General features: G+C 36.8%; 1 protein-coding gene across 1 annotated transcript in view; it reads right to left on the bottom strand.

Annotated features, from left to right (window-relative positions):
- COL25A1 (collagen type XXV alpha 1 chain) overlaps positions 1 to 17,253 on the bottom strand; it is a 323,161-nt gene that overhangs the window by 128,156 nt on the left and 177,752 nt on the right. The window lies entirely within an intron of this gene.

The raw sequence follows: 17,253 nt of genomic DNA, 5'->3' as shown, positions 1-17,253 counted from the left end.
TAAAGAGAGAATTTCTTAAACTTCTAGCTTAGCTTCTAGGGTTTTATGACACTTCAGTAACATTTCAGCTGAACTAAAACTATATTTTCTTTAGTTGAAGGAAACTGAGCATGGAGACGTCTTAAAAGTCTTACAAAAACTCTCCACTTTAACTAGAAGGTACTGCTACAGAGACTCAAAACTTTTCCATCTGATCATCAGGAAACACTTTTTTACTGTGAGGGTAACCAAGCACTGGCACAGGTTGCCCAGGGAGATTGTGGAGTCTCCATCCTTGGAGATATTTAAAAGCCTTCTGGACGTGATCCTGGGCAACCTGCTCTAGATGGCTCTGCTTAAGCAGGGGGGTTAGACCAGATGGCCTCCAGAGGTGCCTTCCAAATTCAACCACTCTGCAATTCTGTGTGATTTTAAAGAGGGTAGGGGAATCATTTCAACTGGGAACTATTATCTACAAGAAAAGCAGCTGAAGAAAAATGCTTTTTTTAGTAACTAGTAAGATTTTTTGTGCTAAATTAAAAACCAGGAAAATATATTTTAATTCACATGCAAGTTTTTAAAGATTTTTTTTTTAAATGTAAGAAATATTAGAAATAACGTTACGAGGAATCATGGTAGAATACAGAATTATTGTAGCTATCTAATCCTTACACTGAAGGCAGCCTAAAGCATTCTCTGTTGTAGATGCTGCAGTTTTGTATTAGCTTCTTAAACCAGCACTGCACTTACAGAGGTTTTCAGACAAAAAAAACACTGGCTGAGGTTTGCCACTTCTAATATGAAGTAAAGTTTTCTGAACTGGTCAGTTCTATGAAGTTACACATCACACTGAGTTAATGAATACAATTGGGACTGCTCAGCACTCAGCCTTTACCTCAATCTTCCCATCACAGCAGGTTTTAAGCTATTATATGCTATACCTGATCCTAATTCCTAATCAGGAATTGCTTACTAATGCAGTATTGGGCAGCCTGTACAATAAATTTGTATAAATTAACTAAACTGAGACCTATGCATGCAGACTTTTATATATAAACTGACAATACATTTGTCTCACAAGTATATCTAAAGTTTCAATTCTTTTGACCAAATCATTAAAGACTGTCTCCAAGATATATATAATTAAATAAAAAATCTTAAATGAAAGTCTGAAATTAACAAAACGTTTCAACAAATGTTGATTTAAAGCAGTAGAAAGCAAATAAAGAGAATATATATATATACGTAAACAAAAAGATTTGAAAACTGACACCTTGTTCTTCAATCTAACTTAGACATATAGGCTACTAAGCGTCCGCATGGTACGTGCTATATATATAAAGTGACATACACACATAACACAAATATACCCTGAACTGAATGTCAGGGATGGAATCATACTCCCATGAAAGTGTTTTCTACATTCAGTCTCAACAGCATTACCAGTTTGCCTTTTTATTATTGTGCATTTATAATTAGTCTTTTATCATCTCTGCAATACAGAGAAAGGAAAGCTGGAAACTGAATTTTTATAGGACAATTGTTTTTCATGGTAACACAGAACTCCATGAGATAATGGGGAATGTAATAGTTGCATTACTCTTAGTTTATATATGCTGCCAATATTGCAATTATCCTGCATTTAACTAAATGCAGATGCCGAATACAAAAGTACTCATAGCAAGATTTTTTTATCCTGTTGGCTATGAGCTCCTTGAACATGGAAGGAACATTGCATTAGTGAAGGTAACTATTTTTGGTTTTTTTCAGTTGTTCTCAACCCTTCAATATGTTTGTATGCTCTTAGATACTCCTTGCCCTACTAGCTACTGCAGTTACAGTATAATTTTCTCTTCTAAATAATGATCCTGTAAGTGACACTAACCAGAGGATGAGGCAAATGCTATATTATGGAATTCATCAGCTCTGCGTACAAAGGTACAGGTAGAAAGAGGCATCACAATACTGACCTTTTTTATTGTAAAGGGTCATTGTTGCTCAACAATTCAAAGTGTGGGAGACGAAAAAGAGGCAGTTCATTTTGCTTTCTCTCATTTTTGTATGTTGTGAAAGGGTCAGGAATAAAGCCCTGTGAGTTAATTTTGTGTTCATTAAAAAAACCCTCTAACATGAATACAATGTGATATGATAACTCACTTGAGCAAGCTCAGTCTCAGTTAATATGCTTGTGTTCCCAAAAGGGCTCCAAGATCACTGAAATCACCCTGCTCGTTGCTGTGTAAATTGTTCCCAGTGCATGTTACTTGTGGATTAAAATGTTTTAGCTGGAGGTATTCCTCTAAATTTTAGATAACAAACAGGGTGAAAATACTCTTCAAGACTGAAAAGTCAACATTACTCCATTTTTTTTCTAATGAATATCTCTTTATTCAAATGTGTTACATACTGTAAAAGTGATTCATTGATTGTATCTACTAACTGACTGCTGTTCTTTACATGCATTTACAGATCAGTCCCAACACCAATAACTGATCAGGCATATTTTAGTGGCTGCTGCTTTGAACCTCTGTACCATTGTTCACGTACTTGATTATCCACTACTGATTGCTGCCTTTTTTTTTTTAAATTTATTTTTTAAATCTGCATTACTACAGTGGGTATAGCTACATAATATTTTGTGGTTTCAGCAAAATCTTCAGAACAATTTTCCCTTCTATATTCCTGTTTACTGACTTCATACGTTGTTTTGCAGGAAAGAAAGGGGTCCTTTGGCAGCCTATTCTAATTACTATGATGAAAGGTCTTCTATGGTTGATAGTTAATCCCTTCCTAGGAATTTAATATTAGCAGCTGATACGTAAATGATACTAAGGGAAAAAAAACAACCCATGATGTAGCCAGGTCTATCTGAAGTCAATAGGTAAGCTATCAATCTGCTAAAAGAGGAGATTAAAGAAAAAAGCCTATTGACTGGAGGCTGCAAACATTGCAGAAAAGTTACTTAACAGTAGAAAGAGATCTCAAGGAGCACAGGAAAAAGTCTTAAGAGAAGAAAATGGAAGCTGACACTGCAAGTTAACAAGTTGAGCTTGCAAAGGAAATGGGGCCTGTAGCAAATGAAAAGACAGAAAAGATGTATTCAGGGTATCAGAGAAAAGAGCTGTCCTGGAAAAGGAGGAAGAGAGAGGGAGCAAAAAAAGTAGCATGAGAAAGTGCAGAAACTGAATTTTTACACCTTTTGCATGATTTTAATCTTTAAAGAGCTGGGAACAATAACTTCCAGGTTCATACATCCAAATATGTGGATATACAAATATATACACAAATATAAATATATTTACAAATGCATTGTATAAAAGTAAAGGTTATTTCTAACTTAATTCAAGTAGCATCTCCCTAAAGAATATCTGGGATAGCCCACAAATGCATTTAAAATGAGACATGGGGCTGTTCAGATCTAATCAGCCAACAAAATCCATGGAGAGAAATTAAAACACAAAAACGAAGAACCTGTGGAAAAAGGAAACCAGCAAGAGTCGCAGATATGTGGTCAGAAATAATATCCTGCTGTTTGAAAGGCACGACCAAACTACCCTTGTGAAGCATTCCCTGGACAGAGCACCCAAGCAGGGACATCTGCCTTCCAATCTAATCCAGATAGAAAATGATAAGGAAACAGGAGCAGCATGGCTGACCTCCATTTCCTTGGATAGACACAAAAGACTGAAGTGGCTTTTTGGCACTCTGTTAAAAATCTATGCTATTGAGGTTGAAATAAGTTATGCCAAAGGAAGCCAATATGTGATTAATATACATTTCAGCATGACTAATTAAAAAAGCAAAGAGGGAATATGTGCACGACCTAAATTACACTGGTTTTGAACAAATCACCTACCAGCTTTCCATCCATACCAATCGGACCCTGGGATAATCAAAAGTCAAAACAAAATGGAACAGTTAAATCAGAGGAACACTGAAGATGAGGAAAAATATACAGACTTGGGGAATACTGTGGGCTTTAGAAGAGGAATAACTATGTCAGCAGCTAAATGTAATACCTTAAAGATATTTTGAGAGTGAAGGCACAGAAAAGAAACAACAAAAGAAACAGACCTAAGACAGATCTAATAAAAACAGCGTGGTGGGAAGTAGCCAGGCAATAGTTGGTGTTTAACAAAAGACAAGTTCAACATGCAATGAAGGAACTGTTAGTTTGGCAAATCACAGTGGCACAACATAACCAAACATATGAAATAACGCATCTGGCTTGTGTATTTTTCTTTATGTAACTGAGAAAACAGAATAGGTAGCCTCTTTACTGAATGCTCTTATCACATGGTTGCAAGATGAAAAGAGCAAACACTTAAAATCTCGTAACTAATCTGAATTTAAATTAACATTATAATAATGATGGCTAATAAGAAACGTCAGCTCATGCAGTTCACTGAGGTACTAAGGATTTCTCCCTATACTTTGGCCAAGAAGTCCTGTGCCTTATTTCGCTTTCTTTTTTTTCCCTTGAGAAACATGGAATTATCCTTGTTGATACTTTGCAAGTTACTTATTTCCTTCAGAGTCCAGAGGTTGAGTCCAGTTATAAGGATGCAAATTCTAGAAAGGATTTAATATGGATATACACTGTTGTAATTCAGTAACTGGTTCCATTTCAACTGCATGTTTAGGTGATCAGAGGAAAGAAGAGGGCTAGAGAAAGTTGGATTAATTTTAAATTTTATGATTAATTGCTATGTCTTCTGACAAACGAACAGTCAAGTTACCTTTCACTGACAATGGAATAAGAGCAGGCAGGGAAGTTGTTTCTGCCATTTAATTCCTCTTTTAGACTGAAACTGTGAGGTCTCAGGTCTTTGCCCCCTGCGAAAGGGACACTGGAGACACATGCCTGCTGGAGAGAAATTTTCTCTTAAATGCTGGCACCACAGCCAGACTTTCCCCCTGGAGCTTCACAGGCAGTGTCTCAAGACTGTCTTCCCTAAGCATACGGCCCCTTAGGACTGATTGCTCACACTGCTTGATTTGGATCACTGTTGCTGAGAAGACAGCACATAATGTATTTGCTGGTTTTGTGTTCATCCATTTTATCTTTGCTGGTTTTTACCCCCTTTCTGAGCACTACTTCGGCTTGTGAGCAAAACTCAAAGTGTAATAGTTTAGTTTAAAGCAAGTCTGCAGCGGTTCTGCTGATCCCTTCACCCAGGAGTGCGTATTCCTACCATCTGCACTATTACTAATAGGTACTATAGCCATATGAATGAGTCAGTTCAACTAGCTATCAAGAAAGTAATAAACACTATGAAAAAGTGATGCCATACCAACCTAGTGAGTTCCTTAGCTATCTGCCCTCTCCCAGCCTAGATCATGGACCCTGCCAAAAATTCCAGACATACTTAGTATGAAAGAGGACATCAGTTGGATGTACATCTTGTGAAACTCATGATTTTTGGTACATTGTTGGCTAAGAAGCCTGTGTACTAACCTACTTGTCAGATCCAATAACAAGTTACTGCATCTGGAAAGCCCTTCAGGAATAAAACCCCTTACCTCTTTTTCCCTCCAGCTCTTACTGTGGTTTCCTCTCACACCATGAGTAGATGACATGCTGAGAGTGTAAAGCGAGTCACCGGCATCTTGGTTATCTGCACGACCACTAGCTTTTTTATGTGCTGATATCCTGGGAAAGTTTGTGACTGTTGGGAGGACCTACAATATCTTTCAAATGTTATCTCTGAACGGTTCTTCCCTGGTATCCAATAAAGAAAGCAACACTTTCCAGTGCATTAACAGGACAATTTTTATTATTAAGCTTCTTCAGCACCTCTTGATCCCATACATGCAGCACACACTAATATTTTCTTAGTTATTTATCAGATTTTTAAATATGGCACTATGCACTCCAAAAATCAAGGCAAGTCTGCAAATTATTAGCTTTCCCAGATTTTTCTAGCACTGTACTACAGGATATTTATCTAGTAATATTTACACACACAGTCTGTTGCAGGTGCAAAAACGAAGGCTGAGCTGAACCTTGGCTACAAATACATTTACTTCTAGAAAGCCAACTACAGATATTACTAGTTAAATCAACAGTAAGGTCATGGTAAGTATATGAAGTTCCCCAGAGGGCTGCGTGGGCCAGCAGCTAAATTTAACTGTTTGGTCTGCTGCAAGCTTAGCCCAAAAGATTTAATTAGTCTTATGATGAATGAATACAGAAAAGAATTATGCAAGTATTTGTAGAAGGAAAATTCATTATGGGTGAAATCGTTGGCTTAGAAGGACCAGCCAACAGCTCTTGCAACTTATCAGTGCTTGTATTTTGCACATAAGCACTGTTTTCAGGGAATATTTCTTTATCATAGAAGAAAAATACTGTTTATGCTCCCTTACAATGCTAGGTATTTTATCTACTGTTAAATTTTTTCCTGCTCTTTATCCATGCTACATAGCTCCTGCACTTGAATTAAAGGATGGCATGTAGCATCTTGAAGAGTCTCAGTAAAGAAGAATCAGAAATTCCCAGTAGGCTGAAGAGAAGCACCTGCTTGCAATGGAAAATCATTGGAATTTCCCCCGTGATTCTGTTTGTATCAGGACTATTTGGTCTAAAGTCTTGTGGGATTTGCTTTATAGAATAGAAGAAAGAGAAATTTGCTTGAGACATACTGCCCTACAGGAGAAAAAAAAATTATCTCTGAAGATAAGAGGTCATCACTGTGAAAATGAATAATATTTTTTCATTATAAAAACCCTAAATCTTTAACAACAAAACATGGCAATTTTATTCTTTCCCCAATTACTTCTTTCTAGTGTTGGAAAGAGAGAGAAAATGCTTTTCAAAAATTGAAGCAATCAGAATTTCCACAGCTGATGCAGGCTGGGTGAGAAAGATGAGCCAAAATAGTACATAAGGCTACTTCAGGATGCACTGAGAAAAATCCTATATGTGACAATATTTATTGAAATTTGTTACATGGTTGCACCGGAAGTCTCACGGAATACTCAAAGACATTTTCATTTGTTTTGAAAGAAAGACTTCAAACTATAGTCTGTCTTTGACTTAAACTTTATTGTCTCCAGAGCTGTGTGCTACATAGTTCAAACTACTTTCTGCTTTGTTCTCTAAAGAACTGCTACCACAGATTAGCAAGTAATTTTTTACAAGTACCAAATACATGGTCTTCTATAACACAATCCCTGTAAAACATTTTGGAAAACCAGACAAGGCAATGCATCATGAAAGACAAGGGGATGAGTAGGTTTATACAACAGACATGTACACTAACTATTTGTTTGCTTATTGCAGATACTACAGATGGTATTGAAAATGTTTCTTCTGGACTGTGCATTTCCTTTCTAGGTTTCCGCTACCATTTTTAAATGTATACTATTACTGGATATTTACTTACAGTACTACATACACTTTTTTCCAAGATCCTCAAAAGCAAATATGTTTGTACAGTAGATTTTTTTCCAAATAATACCCAACTATTTACTCAGCACTAACTACCCACCAGATAACTGTAACATAGACAGAGACAACAGATGGGAGGAAGGGGAATATGAGTGCCATTTCGGTCTGGTTTTGTGAAAAGTAGCTTCCACTCCTCAAGGATACTGTAAACATAATGTTTCTCAAAGATATTTTTAGTCAGATTTTGAACACTACACAAAATCAGTTGTTTTCCATTTAAGCAGTATCTTTTTACGTATGGGTTACTCTGAAGGTAAATATTTTAAGAATTTTAGGGGTTATTGTTAGAAATTGTATATGTAAGCAAATGCATCAGAAACCTTTAGAGTGTTCCTGTCAAAAAGATAGCCAGTATTATTACTTTAGGAAGCTTTAATGCAATATTCATTTCTTCAGAAAATTCTGAGTGAAAAGTGAAGATAAGAAAAGATACCACATATGGAAATCTATGTGATAAAGGAATCTTCCACAGGAAGGAAAAGAAGAAGATATGGATTATCTTCTTACTCTTAACTTCTCCACTTATCCTTCAACGATCCTTTTCATTTAAGGAATACTCACCAGAATACTGAGTTGTGAACAAGGAGATACATATAAACAGAAAACAGACATAATTTCTTCTTTATAAACTGCAGACCACCTTCTGTCTAAAGGAATTTTTTTGGTTTTTTGTTTTTAAATAAAATGGATTGGCCTATTTTAACAGTGCATAATTTTGGTAGGTTTATATTAATTGGAAACATACAGAGAAATGTATTTGTTGCAAACACATTCTCTGTGGAAAGAATGAGGAAAAATTTTGACACTGCAAATTACTCCAGTTCTAGTTTTGTGTATAAATAATTACAAGCAGGCCAATTATCATCTCCAAATGTATAATGATTTCTCAAACTTTGATGACTCACTGTTTTTCATGATTATTCAGTGTGGAATCAAGTACTTTGGAAAAAATTCTCTCTCCCAATGCAGACCATAAGTGTCTGAAATGCTCTGCATACAGAAAATTAATACAGAAACATCTGCATCTCAGAGAGAGACATGAATACAGAAAACTTAACAGAGCCCCAGTAACACTTTGCTAGATTGTGTTTCAATTTACTGGAACTTCCTGCCACAAATAAGTGGCTGAGCTTATTTCAATATTTCTGATGGCCAGTGTTGGCCCAACAAATAAAGCTAGTGAGACATAACAATGCCATAGCTGAAGTTGGCCAGCATACAAGTATTTTCTGGACTCAGTTCGTAGTGCACTGAATTAAAAGAGAGTTTTCACATTGACTTTAATAAGAGTGTGATGTGCCACTCAGCTGTCAAAAAAAAAAAAAATAGATAATCATATTTTAAGGTATCTCCCAGTAATTTAAAAAAAATCTTTTAGATCACACGTTTAGCAGTTTGAAGATATACTAATTTAAACTATCACAGCAGCATTTCAGAATTCAGAAACTTATCCTGGTAAAATTATGTGACTAAATTATACCACATTTCTAAACAATCTACAGTAAGCATGATTGTTAAAATTGTTACTTGCAGCTGCCTGAAAACCTCTTATGTCAATATGTATACAATAGGAAATTCAGAAGAAAGCAGGAATCTAGCTTTACAGCAGCTGTATGAGCTGCATGCCAGTTACTATGTCAGATTGAGTTTAAAAATACCTATGTGGAGGGGAAAAAAAAAAAAAAAAAAAAGGAAAATCTGTCTCAAGCAGCAGGTTTGCAGATCATCCCCACCAAGTTCAGGTAAGGTGAAAGATGACTCATTGCCTTTTCAAATCACGTATTTTAGTTCAGGATTGATAGATGTTAAAAACCCCACAATTGTCAGGTTTCCTCATCATGATACCTTTAAAATGATGGATCTCCATGCCTGTCTTTCTCTCCTTTGGTTAATTACAGGTATAGCAAGGCTGACTTCAATTAAATGTAAGATAGTATTCCTAGCAAGTCTGATGAGATTTCTTTTTAGTGAAGTTTTGTTTTAGAGCTTACGTAGGCAATGAGTATGATAAGCTTATCAGCTAGCTAAATTTCTCCTACTGATGAAACATTATTGGTTCTTTTTCAATGACTGGAAGTGATTGCTGTTAAGAACAATGTGAGCGAACAGCCCAGGTACACAAGTCACTTGCTCCAAGCCTGGGAGAAAAAAAGTGCACTAAATCAACGTGCAACAAGTCTCTCTGGCCAGCGATTGGGACATTACTAAAAAAATCCCAAATAATCCAGATCATTTGGGCTGGGAAAAACTTTACTGTGAGAAGAATGAACTGCAAGAGTACAAGAAAGATGAGCTGAGCCCGCTGTCTAAAACCCTTTTACCACAAAAAGGAAAATTACTGACAAAGACAAATGAAGCACTACAGGACTCTTTCAAAGAAGTCCATTTCAGAATTTCCTGAATTCTTCCCCCAAGCAGTTCATATTAGTTACTACCTGAGACATAAAACTCACCTAGATGGATCATCACCTGGAGACCGCAAAGTAAGTATAAATGTATTCCGAGGTAGGAATTTAAAATTTTAAATGAAGTTTTTTCAAAAACCAACAGAATTCACAGCACTGTTAGGCTGCTTGATCTTCTTGACCAGCAACTTACAGATCCCATCTGAACTGCTAGAGACTTTATTCGATTCAGCCTTCAGAAGAAACATCTTGCTTCTCCTAGACTCATTCAAAACACTGATGCAAAATTAAGCATTCAAGATTTGAGTACACCTTCCCCAATACACGGGAAAGGGAAAGGGAAAGGGAAGGGTGCATTCTTAAGCCCTTAATAGCCTCTTCCTGTAATTCCAGAAATCTCTCATTTGGTTGCAAGCCAGGTATTAACTCTCTCATCAAAAGCTCCTACAAAATTGCCTTTATGAAGCCAATAAGGATCTCAAAGCATACCCTGGAAGCATAGAAGAGACTCAGATAAAATCTGGAGAATGAAGAATAGCAGCACCATGATTAAGGCTCCAGAGTGCACCTCCATCAGCCAGAAAAGCTACATCATGCCTAGACTAGGCTCTCAGCATTGAGACTTCAGTTCATGAGCATAAAGGTAATTAGAAGTTGTTCCAATTTATATTTTAAACCACCTGTCAATTGTAGTGCCTTTAGTACAGAGAAATATGCAGCATGCACATGTAAAGCAGTAAGAGCAATAAGCCAATGCTAATAGTAAGCTGCCAAGCAGAGCTGGCAGGAATCTTACATGTATTTTGCTGTTCTTGTTATAGAAAAGAAAATGTTTGCATTTTTTCATACTTTTTAGTTTCTTTGTATTTCAAGAAACAAATGGGCATGCAACCTGAAGCTATGAATTTCATTAAGTGGCTCTGGTGTCCATATTAGCCTAAATTAGATGATGGAAATCATCAATAACAGACCAAGATGGAAGATGAGGGACAGTTTTCAAGACTCAAAAAACCCCCCCAGGTACAGTCTCTAAAACTTTTCCTTGGAGCAACGTCACTCCAGATCACAAGACTCCTAGCTGGGAGCCCTACATGCAGTCTGAATACTCTAATAGCTCCTTTGCAATTATAAGATGGATTGGTTATGTTTAGAAGAAAGCAATTTAGAGAAATAAAAATTGTTCAGAGTTTGGCTATTCAGAGAGTGGCTGAACTATGAAAAAAAGCGCTGCATATGGTAACAATAAGGGAGTACAAAGAGTTCTATGCAAGAAAAATTATAGTCACAGCTTTTCAAAAGCATATTTGACAGCTGAAAAATAATTGCTGAGATACTTTTTATTTTTATAGTCTATGCAGAAAATCTGACGGGCAGTTTCTTGTGGTGCAGATGCATTTTTGAGTATCTGAGCACTATGACTGCTCTTCCTGCTGAAATATATATGTAAAAATAACAGGAGAAAGAACTGGGTAGATTGAAGTTGGAACAAACTCTTCTAAAAGAATATAGGCAGACATCCTTCTATTTATCATGGCCAACATTGCGCACATCGCAAATATATAGGAAAAAAGGGCCAAGTATGACTGTAAACCCCAAACTGTGAAGCACCTTTGTTGTTTTCATACATCAGGCTAGCAAGGAGATTATTTCCAGACAGACATTGTTTTTCTCCTTGTAGCCTATACATCTCACCAGCATCTGCAACATTTGTATAGTCATATCTGTATGACAAATTATTGCAAAGGGAAACTACTCTTGACCCCAGAAAGAGTTAAGAGCAACATAGTTCAAGCTATAGTAAAGAATGGAGTCATGCGGACTCTGTTTTGTTTTGGTTCATTTATTTACCACTGACTAACATTGTTTACTGTAGACCAAAACTCCAAATATGAAACATCTAACTGATACTCAGATACTTCTTCAGGAGTTGAAAAAATTAAAAAAAAATTGTAAAATGAACCTGCCTCATCTTGGCAAATCATACATGGTACAGTGACTTGAGAAAGCACACTGTAACTGCCTGCTGTTAAAAAATGAACTGTATTGAAATTGGGATCTTAAAGTGCTTACCCCCATATGCTTCATCCATCCATAAAAACAGTCTTGTGAAGGGTTGCAGAACTATGTGCTTCCATTAAAATACTTCATTACGCTACTGAATTCCAGCATAGCTTAACAAGTACTTGAACACAGGGAACATACACACAGACCAGAGAGAAATCTCCTACATTCTACCTAAAAGTTCTCGTTTCTCCTGAAGAAATTGAAACTCCTGTATCCGTAAATAGAAAGCACATGGCTAATTCATCAACGCCAACATCACTGTGTGAATATATTTGATGTGGTTGGTGCCATGTTGATGAGAAAACAATAAACTGTGAAAAATATCACTTCTCAAAAATTAGCTGGCTAGCATTCAGCAGGAGATAGATTGTTGTAACAGCTGTGGCATGATGACTTTGATGAATTAGATTTTTGTTCTCCTGGAATAATTCTGAAGAATCTGTCTCCTCACACCACCGTGGAAGTGAATCCATTTGCTCACTGAAGCCCTACAAAAGAACAATCTTTCCTGTTACCTGTGTTTTGATGGCTTTACAGAATATGAAAAAAAATCCATTTCACTTCTTTCAGTCAATATCTTTTTTGGTTTCTACAGATCTTCTCTTTTCAGGGGGAATGAGGTCCATTAAGGAAAAATAAAAATACAGTCTTTCGGTAAATAACACAGTACCATAGAAACTAACTTTCAGAGGCCAATTTTTGACCTTCCCTCAGTGGAACCATCAGCTTTGGCAGATTAGCAAAACTCAAGAGCAGGTATGTAAATTGATTTATACTGACCATCACACTCTTTTATCTGCCTATAGAGGCACATATTTTGCATGGGGCTCCCAGGGAATTAAGAAAAAAATACAGCTGCCGTAGAGATACTTCCCTTTTGACTTACAACAAAGGAGATCAATCAGAGTGGATACATCTCCATAAAAGAGGAGAAGAGAACAGTTACAAAGGGTTTAAAAGAGAACAAAACTAAAAGCCAAGGTACTGAAGTGTTTATAAATAAACGCGTAGATAAAAACCCCAATCTCTTTTGACTATTGTGGTCAAAGAAAGCTTTGAAGAATTCCAGGATTACCAAAATGTCAATGTTCATACCTAGTCCTAGTCCTTAAATGCAGTATTTCCATCTGGGATACAACATAAGAAAAAAACTTGTGCAGATGCACTGTGTTAAACTCCAAAGCAAGTGCTTTCAGCTATGTGCTGCCATATGTGCTCAAATACTGGAATATAAAATTCTGCACATGCAAGCCCATTCAGATACTTCTGTCATGTATCTACCAGATATAAAAGGCACAAATATGCATGCAGCTAGGTTAAAGACACTACTGTTGTCTTAAACACACAATAACCTAAATCATTCACTAAAAGTTGATGGTGCTGCATACAACTCTGTCACCTCCAAAATAACTTGGAAACAGTAAATTCTCAAAAAGCATAAATCATGATGGAAAAAACTATATGAAGCACACTTTAAAAGATTATTTCATTCCAGGAAATAAAGCAGAATTCAGGGATGCACTACAATATTTCTCATTTTTTCTTTCTGAAGTGTTTCCCCATATAGTTTTTAATGAGGTACCACCTGTTCTATTTCCCCAATTTAACAGGAAAAGAGGGATGTAGCAATGAAAGAATTTGTATTTTAAGAAAGGATTATTTCTAGCCCTTGAAGAAAAATTTTCACATAAATCTTGCCATGATCAGTACCAAAACTTGGTTTCCAGAAGCAACATCTACTACTGTGACTATGAAAACAAAATCATTAAGCATGTAATAACAAAGTTTATAAATCACATAAAGTGCTCAGACAGGCATACAGCATCTTCACTTGCAAGTCTGTGCTTTTACTAGTTAAATTATTTTAACCGGGGAGCTGAAAGCTACCCCGTTTACTGCCTTAATGTCCTGTCCCACCGACCTCAGACCTAATGGCCTTTCAAGCAAAACACTGGACACTGTAATTTAAACATTTGGAAGTTCATTAGAAGGTTGGAAGTAGCCGACTGACCTATTCACAAGAGTGTGGAGGATGAGGAAGAGGAGCAAGAAGAGAAGCTGCGTGTTCTTTACTGTAAGTCCAGGTATAACTTGTGGCTGGAAGATGACAATGAATAGTGTCTGGATAGGAGATAATGTTTGAGATAGGATAACCTTTCTATTGGTGCCACTATTTTTATAAGACATTATTGGGAAAACTTAAGACCTTTCTGCTTTTCAATATGTCACTAAGAGCAAGTATCAAAGGGGTTGAAGAGGGGGGAAAAATGCTGAGCCTTACATAAAAAAAAAGAAAAAAAAGTGTTATCAGAAGTAAGAAGGTGCTTTAAAGAGTGTAGCTGCAACACCATATTGGCTGCCAAAAGATTTGAGGGACCTAGAAACTGTATTGCTGGCTAAGGAAATGGAGCAAAAGACAGAGGAGGAAGGAGGAAGAAAAGAAACTCAGTCAATAATGAGTCAATACAATAAAGCAGCCATGAAGGGGAAAGCCTGGAGCCATATGTTCACCAGCTAGATGGAGTATCTAAAGGGAATTTTGGTTTGCTCAGAACTGGCTCGACAGAGGCTACTGAGAGGATGCTGGAAGAATCGCGTCATTTTAATTCAGAGCCTCAGCAGCAATGCTGCTTCAACCTGCTTCTGCAGTTCTTTCTTTTTTTGTAGGTGAAAGGACATACACAGGCCCAACTTCCAAACAACTTCTCCTGACAATCCTTTTTCTTTTATGGCAAATTCTATTTATGCATTTTTGAAATTTATGCGAAAAGAAGCAGAATTTCTTTTGTGGTGGTGGTGGTGGTTTTTTTTACATTGGAGAACAAAAGCACATCTCCACAAAATCTTCCTATTGAGTGGGTGCCTGTTTTCCCCCTCAAGCTATTTAGGAAAAGCTACTAAGTTTCTCCGTACTCATATATCTGCTTTTTGAAGCTTGCCTATCTAGAAACAAATTCAGAGATTTTTCTACTTTGATTCCAAAATCCCTTTTTAACTCCAAGTAGAGCCAGTGTCTCACTGCACAGTCAGAAAAGAAGACTTTCCTTCTTCCTTGACAACGGCTGCACAAACAGAAACAAGCAAACTCAACCAACAAAACATTTAACCAAGGAAACAGAAGTTACTGAAATCTGATCAACCTACAGTACAGAACATGGGCTACCCCCCAGCCAAGAAAACCTGCAAATCCAAATATTTCATACCTGTGCCTTTCTGAGCCATGCTCCAGCAAATCATACACTCCTTTCACCCATTTTTTTTTATTTCAGTCAAATTATCCAAGTTAAACTGAAGTTCACCAGAGCTTAACAGGTGAATCCAAAGACAGAATATAGTTCAGTGAAACAGCTTTTAAAATCCTAAAGCATTTACCAATGTCATTAGTTCATTTAATCTCAAAATCTCTAGATTATTCTTTTGAGTTTTGTGGATCCACACATGAATATATCAAAATAAAACATTTTCATTACTTTCTTCTGACATATCTGGTTTTCAAGATTATAAAAGGAATTTTGCAGAAGCTGGTGACAGCATGAAGAACAAAAATGTATTTCTTTGCATTCCCATCTAGGGAGAAACAATTTGTATGTGATGGCAATACCAGATTACACTTTACATACCCTAAGGGCAGAGACCTAAAATGAGATCTCTCCTATCACATGCAGAGTGGATTAAAAAAAATCAGGATAATTGATCCATGCAGCTGGAAGTGGAAATGTTGAGGTCATTTTCTCTTCAGAGACTGACTAATCAGTCAGACTACCTGAATGAAAACCACAGGCATCACTCAGGAGTATTCCTATTAAAAAAAGGAACCTACACTTGCACTTTCTTAATGACTAGGAATGCACATACTATGTTACGCATGACAAAAGTCACTGAACCGCTGTATGTTACTCTTGGTACTTTTGGAGCACTTTCCTTCAACCTTCACTCTCAGCTATGGAAAACTGTACTATTACTAACATCACCCTCTGAAACTAACTGCAAGTGGCAAACTAAGATCATTCCAACAGCTGGAGGCAAAAAACTCAGTATACCTGTCTAACACTACTGAACTGAAATATGAATTTGAATGGAAACCTTGAACTCCACTACAGTGATGCAACTTCTGTTTCACAAAAATCTGTGCACTGAGAAATAAAGAACTTCCTTAGCACCATTTGTCTCCTAATTTTTTCTCCACATAGGTCCCAATTCCACTTTGCCCTCCCATAGTAAGCAGTACTTATTTGGGGGATTGCTTGTCTGAGTAAATGTTGTTCAATATGAAGAAAAGTAGAAGAATCTACCCTTACATTTGCTCATCTTAGTTGCAATTGATCTGGTAAAATACGGCACTGTTACAGAAAGAATAGTGTAACTTCTAACATTTCCAAATTTTTCCTGGTTTTACTTCACTTGCTAAGAATTCCAGACTTCCAAGCAGAAGCAAACAGCAGTTTATTTTGATAAGAATATCATGTAGCAGCAAGAAACTGATTTCTACATTAAAAACTTAATATTCTTTTCAACCGATGAGTGCTCATTTGCATGATTGCTTTCATCATGCTCCTTTTGTGAGGCAAAGCAGCAAAGGGTTAAATTCCTCTCATTTATACTGGGAATAGCTACCATGAACATGTACAAAATAATCCAAAAAGAATTCTTAACTCAATGGTCCTCTGCTAGATTATCAGGACGTGCAGATCTCATTATTAGAAAAAATAATAAATGTTAATTGCTTTACCTTAAGCCAAGGGGGGGGGGGGGGAAGAACCCTTTTGTGAGGGTGATTTATGATCTGTATCCTACACAGTCATGGAAAAAACTTCCAACTGACATTCCACACCGCTTGTATAAATCTTTCCTACCAGACAAGTATGTTTGCTTTCAGAAACTGCTTTAACTAATCTTGATTTCAATATGCATACATGTAGCTCAGAAATCAAAAAACAAGGGCAGTCCAAACAACACCTTAGTATTGATTCCTTGTGATGCAAGTGGCAAGATGTACACTAAATGTGCCCATCCCAAAGATCCCCAGGAATGGAGAAAACGTACTTTAAGGCTTTGTTCTACCAGCTAATTTCTGGTATTAAAAAAGAAACCCCAAAACATAGAGCTGAGAACCTTATTAGCTGAACAAACGCTAGCCAAATCATTTCTGGTGTAATTACCGTATGCTGCTAAGCAGTGTGAGGCCCACTACAGGCGTACGAAAGAACTTTTTGATTCCCAGTGGGGGGAAAGTTCCTCATTCAGCTTTGTAAGAAGAACCAATTCAGGTGCCCACCTGCTCCAGATGTTCCTCTCCTCATACCACCTCTCTCATAAATGGGAACTGAACACTGATTGCAGGGGGAAGCAGGC

This window comes from Haliaeetus albicilla, chromosome 1, assembly GCF_947461875.1.
Source record: "Haliaeetus albicilla chromosome 1, bHalAlb1.1, whole genome shotgun sequence".
NCBI lineage: Eukaryota > Metazoa > Chordata > Aves > Accipitriformes > Accipitridae > Haliaeetus > Haliaeetus albicilla.
Note: the sequence above shows the minus strand (reverse complement) of the source record. Positions and strands in the feature narration are given on the sequence as shown.